The 6184-nt window shown below is 37.5% G+C and overlaps 1 protein-coding gene across 1 annotated transcript in view; it reads left to right on the top strand.

Annotated features, from left to right (window-relative positions):
* PPM1L (protein phosphatase, Mg2+/Mn2+ dependent 1L) overlaps positions 1–6184 on the top strand; it is a 140755-nt gene that overhangs the window by 114757 nt on the left and 19814 nt on the right. The gene's annotated exons all lie outside the window — the stretch shown is intronic.

Here is a 6184-nt window from a genome sequence, read left to right as displayed (position 1 = left end):
ACTAGGATTTGAAAAATGTTACCTGACCAAGCTTTAGTGTTGCTTTTATTAAGTCTGACAGACATTCTATTTGGGGAGTTATCTTTGCAACCAAATAAGATATATAATTTTTTCTTTTAATGGAAGCTTTAAGTTATACAGAATTTGAATACGCCCTACAGGCAACATGCTATATAGAGCGAAAAGGGCTAGCCTGAGGGCTGCGTGTTTGACCATGTCATAGTAATGGTAATTAGAAAAATTATATATAGGGATATAGGTCTGCTGTATTATACTTTCCAATAACACTCCTTGCAAGCATCTGGTCCTGCTTGTCTATCTTTATATACAGTGAAAGTCTTTAAGCTCGGTGTACGCTTATTACAAATTTGTTTTGTGTTATTTTTTAAACTGGGGGCAGTAATAGATGAAAAATAGGAAAAGAGGGAAAAGAAACATTGCAAGTATAGTAACAAACTTTTCCACAAGCATGTCTTTACATGTCTTTACTGCCTTTACTGTCCGTTGTACTGTGTGTCTGTCTAAATGATGGCTACAACGTTGGACTAGGAAAATTATGATGATAATTAACAGCAACGATTAGTTATGCATTTTTCTTGGTCAGTAATATCAGTAACTCTTGGAGCACTAGGAAAGTTTTGGAGGACTAGAACAAACCTGGTGTCTCAAGGAGAGTTAATGAGATGTCCTGGGTAATTACAGGCATGTCAATCTGACATCAGTCCCAGGAAGAATAATGAAACAGCTGATATGGGTTGCAATTAATAAAGAATTAAAGGAAGGTAACATATTTAATGCAAATAAGCAGGGTTTAAAGATAGATAGATCCTGACAGACCAACTTGATGTATGTCCAGTACAAAGTTGTTTTGATGTTTTAATATCTGGAACAAATGTGCAGGGGAGGGGAAAAAATAATCATGAAAAAAGGAGTATTGCAAGTGCAGTAGCAAGCTAGTGGAAAAATTTCTATTAAACCATTTTGATGAGTTTATAAGTTTGACTGCTAAAGATCAGTGGATTTCAACCTGTGGAGCTGTGAAAGATGACTGTGATCAATTAAAACTATGTGAATACCACATTTACTATTCAAAGGGGTCCGCAGCTCCATTTGAAATTTTTTAGGGGTCAAGAAATGAGAAAAGATTGAAAACCACTGCTAAAGATAATAGTATTGATGTAACATGTTTACATTCCTGTAAGGCATTGGGCTTGATATTGTACAACATTTTAATCAAGAAACTACAAAGACAGTATGGCACATAATAAAATTAATTAAAGACTAGCTAATTATTAAATCTGAAAATATAATTATAAACTGAAGATCGATGAGAGAGTATATTTTAGGAGTCCTGTGCAATAGAATATTTTTATTTGTATTTCAATGAGCTGGAAGAAATATAATCAATACTAATGAAATGACCCAATAATTGGAGAAGTAGTAAATAATGAAAATGTCAAGACACAGTATTGCTTGGTAAGCTATAAAAGTATGCCTTTTTTTGTTCAACAAAAATGAAAGGCTGTATATCTTAAAACTAAGAATGAAGGATGGGCTTATTAAATGGAAGACTATCCTGGGAAGTACTGATTCTGAAACAGACTTGGGGGTTATGATAGATAATCAGCTGTACATGAATTTCTCATGCAATACTGCGGTCAAGATGGCTCATATAATCTCTGTATTTGATCAAAATGAGTCCAGTACTGGAATGCTGTGTCTATATCTGGAGTTGCCATTCAAAAAGTTTTTTGAAAAAATGAATGTTTCAAAAAATCATCACAATAACTAATCAGGGACTGGAAAACATGCCTACTAGTGAGAGAAACTCAAAAAGCAAAATCTGTTCAGGTTATCAAAAATAAAGGTAAGAAGGTGATTTTTATCACAGTGTGAAAGTATCTTCATGGAGATCAGAAATTTAATAATGTAGAACTCTATGGTTGAGCAGATGTAGTTATAGAAAGATCCAGTGGCTGAAAGTGCATGAATAGATTGAGACAAGAAAAGAAGTGGATATCTTTAACAATGAGGATAATTAATTAAGCATTGGATCAACTTACTAAGGCTCCACCCCTGGAAACTTTTAAATCATGATTAGATGTACTCCAAAAAGAGGAATTAGTTCAAGGAAGTTCTGTGGCCTGGGTTATGCAGGAGGGTCATATAAGATTGCCACAATCTGTCTTTATAATTTGTGAATCCATTAATTAAAATTTTAGATTTTGGGGTTCTTGTGCATTTCTACTGTTTACAAGTATGACCTGGCAAGTCACATAACCTCTGAGCTTCAAGTTGCCAATCTGCAAAATGGCTGGTTTTGCAGGGTCATGGGAAGGAAGCTATGTCGTAGGGAGCTTGTATCCTAATTTTTGTATAATGATATATCCAGGTGAAAGGTGCTATGCAAGGATGTTATTAGCAAAACATGCAGAATTACTGTATTATATTTCACCTACTTCCATCCTTTTTCCTTAATGTCCTACAGTAGAAGCAGATATTATCTGATGCAGAAAAGCATTCTTATATGAGCTTGATATTATATAATACATTTCAGGGAGATGGGACTGGAGCAGGTAATGTTTATATTACAAATTGTGAAAAAAACTTGCTTCTCATTCTAGGGCATTTAAGTAAACAACCAGTTTAAAGAAAGGGTGACAAGTCTCCTCTTGGGGAGAAAGCTAAAACATAATTTAAAGCCATAAACCATCAACATTTAACCTTTTCTGTTTTACCTTTTTCTATTTTGTGTTGTGGTTATTTGGAAGTGCATAGAGCTATAAATCCACATATAGACAATGTCAAGGAAGATCAAGTTATCTGTGCTCAAAGCAGAAAGTCAGAGCAAAACTACAACAGATGGTCTTTTCTTTCCATTTCATGGACACCAGTTCTCACTGGGCAATTCATTATTTTCTACAGTTGAAGCAGCTGTGGATTACTGTAATTATGGATTTAATATATCCCTGACAGTCCAGTGTGAATACTAATTCAACTTTACATGTCTCCTTGGAACCAGGTTAATTTTGTCCTGATTATATGACTTCTGATTAACTAAAAACTTTATAAAGCTGGTATTGCTTAAGGTTTTCTCCTGCTGTCATCCTGTACACTGCTTGCAGGATGACAGTGATGTTTTTAGCATATGTTTTTGTGAAAGCCATAAAACTCCCAGGTGTTTAATACCCATTTATGTAGCCCATTTTGTAATGAACAACTTGTTAGTCTAAAATGTTGAAAACTGTTTTTGAAGGTTTCTAGTTTAGATGCACGCTTATCAACTATAAACGGTACAGTCCTAATGCACATTGAATACTGCATCAATATAAAACAACATATTTTTCTCTAGTTAAAAATAAACTAGAAACTTTACCAGTATGCTAGGTGCCTAGCACTGTATTCTTCTGTATAAGACTGAAGCAGAAACAAATGGAATTTCATTAGAATGAATTAAAACAGTCTGTAGGGTTGTGAAACAGAAGCTTCAGGAGCTGCTAACGGACAGCAGAATTGCAAAACAAAGGATAGCTTGCCTGGTGGAACATTGAGACCATTAAAAAGAAGAGAGGGTCATTAATACCTGTGGAATGAAGAGTTTAGAAGGGATCAGGTGGATTATAATGAACCATGAAGTCAATTGACTCGCTCAGCACTGCCTGACTAGAAATGCTGGTGCCGCTGCCAAGCAGCTAGTTTAAAATTTGGGGTGGAAAAAAGAATCAAAATAGGGTGCAGGTGTGCTAATGCAGCCTTCCTGGATCCACCCCTACTCATAGGTATTAAATTTAGTATTCCTCATAGTTGTAAAGTAAGGGAAATATAGCACTAGCTTTGGTAGTACACAATTTGGGATGCACAAGTCTCAACACCTGCAAATAGAGAAAAATGGAAGGCTTCTTTACAACACTCCAGAGTAGCACCATTAAACCATTCTGGAATGCACTGGTGGGATTTGTTAGGCTATTTGGCTTTTTTTCGTTGATGATCTGACAACCTTTATGAAACGGGTAGACTCATTCAGACAGATAAATTGTGTGACCAGAGAAAGTAAAATATGCAGCGAGTACTCCAGCAAGTCAAAGCCTTTAAGTTTCATATTAAAATGTTTTGCTATTTATTCTAAATGTGTGAAATGTATACAATTCTTTCACATTACAAATAGGGTCATTAAAGGTACTGGTGAATGTATTCCAGGTAAAATCCTTTATATCAGAGGTGTCCAGTGGCAGCCTGTGAGGGTTTAATTTGTGGGCCCACAAGTTTCCACCTAGCTGTAGCTCCCCTTAACCCTCAAGCTGCAACAGCAGCGAGGGCCTCCAGGCTCCCACTCCTCCTCTGGCTTCCATTCCCTGGCCCTGCCGCAGGGCAGTGATGCAGCACAGCTCCCGGTTGTAGATAGCCCAGAGGCTGGGGACCTGAGTGTTAGGCTGAGGCGCCTGCACAGTGCACAGCATGGGAGGCAGTGGCTCATGCTGGTACGGCTACCACAGCGTGTTGCCCTGGCCACTTAGAAGCTGGACAGGCTTGCTTTATATGTACGCTGTACTGAATACATTTGAGTGAATGCAAAGCAAAAGCTAAAACTTCTTTAGTTTCTATTTCTTAAACTGTGAAGATTTGCAGAGCAAGAGCATTTGGCATTTGTAAGAATTTTCACTTACCAGCTTTTTAAAAGCTTTTCAAAGTTTAATGGGGAGTCGGGGAAAGTAGAAGAAAATATAAACTGAAAAGTTTTCATGATTGAAATGACCCCACTTAAATAAAAGCTTTTAAGATGATGCCATTCCAAGCTGTTTTTCCTGATTTCCTCCCCCCATCTCTATCTCTAATGAAACAAACCTACCCAGTTAAAGTGTTTGTTTCATGCCTCTTGCTAGAGTTAGTCATGATCTTGAGATCTCTAACATAACTATGGGAATAAAGGGGACTTTTTCAAATCAGTGTCAAGAGGAGCTTTCATGGAGCACTTTTTTCCCTCATGACCTTTAAAATCCTTTCAGAAGAATCCAGGCACAAATAACAGGGTGATAATCAACAGGATGTCCGTATTTCTTAATGATCCACCTTTTTGGTTATCTCTATGTTGGCTTATAGAGTTTTAAGTAATACTTGAGACAAGGGGAGGTCATTAGACTTAGCAAGAGTGGGAAGCAGTGCCCAGTGCAAGGAAATGAATTACTAGAAATGTGACATTAAGAATTGGGAAAAGATACAAAGGGTTGAGTAAGGAGGGAGGATATGTCATCAGTCTTGACTGCTTTACCCTCTGCTTCCCTGTATTAGATGATATAATAAATCACTTCAGTCTCTTATCTCTGCTTCTGCCTGTAGAAAAAGAGAACCTTGCTCTTGTTGCTTCCCTGTGCCTATGGTAGAATCATTGCAGTAATTCTTTTCCACATGGTGCTTCAAGTTGGTTATTATCATTTATCTCAGGTCAATGGTTCTTTATTTTGCATTTTGATCCATTGTTAAAATGGAAAAGTGTTCCAGATCCAGTTATAAAGTGGTTGGGATGGTCTAATTATGGAAACTAAAGGAAAAACCATGTGCACATGATAAAGCAGACAAGATTCTAGAGTGCTAACTTGAGACACCAAGAATGATCTTCAGAAACATTTTTGGCAAACCAGGGAGATATGCAGAATTTCTTTCTTCTAGGCTGGTGCCTGCCTTACTGGTACAGGAATGGAACTTTAAGTGCCAAATAATAGACCTGTGCAAATAAGGAAGTATTCAGTTCGGATTTGGCAGATCAGGAGGACAGTGATTCAATTCAGAGGTTCGGGTCACTGTCCCGAACCAGTTTGGCTGAATCTTGGCTTCAAAAGATTCAGCACTGATTCGGAGAGATTCAGTGATTCGGCCATAGACTATAATGGGGAATCACTGAAACGTTGTCATTTTTGGCAGATTTGAATGAAAACAGCAGGGATGGTAGCTCCTTCCGAGTGCATGAAGCGTGCCAGGTTTCAAAATGATAGGTTCAGGGATTTTTGGGAAAGTTTGCCTCAAACTGTTGAAAGCAAAACGTATGTCATATGTGTATTAATAGTTTCATAGTTTCATAGTTTGTAGGGTTGGAAGGGACCTAAGCAGATCATCTAGTCCGACCCCCTGCCATGGCAGGAAAGAATACTGGGGTCAAATGACCCCAGCAAGATGTTCATCTAACCTCCTC

Source organism: Crocodylus porosus, unplaced genomic scaffold, assembly GCF_001723895.1.
Source record: "Crocodylus porosus isolate Cpor-Errol unplaced genomic scaffold, CroPor_comp1, whole genome shotgun sequence".
NCBI classification, from domain to species: domain Eukaryota; kingdom Metazoa; phylum Chordata; order Crocodylia; family Crocodylidae; genus Crocodylus; species Crocodylus porosus.
This window is presented reverse-complemented; position numbering and strand designations above follow the sequence as displayed.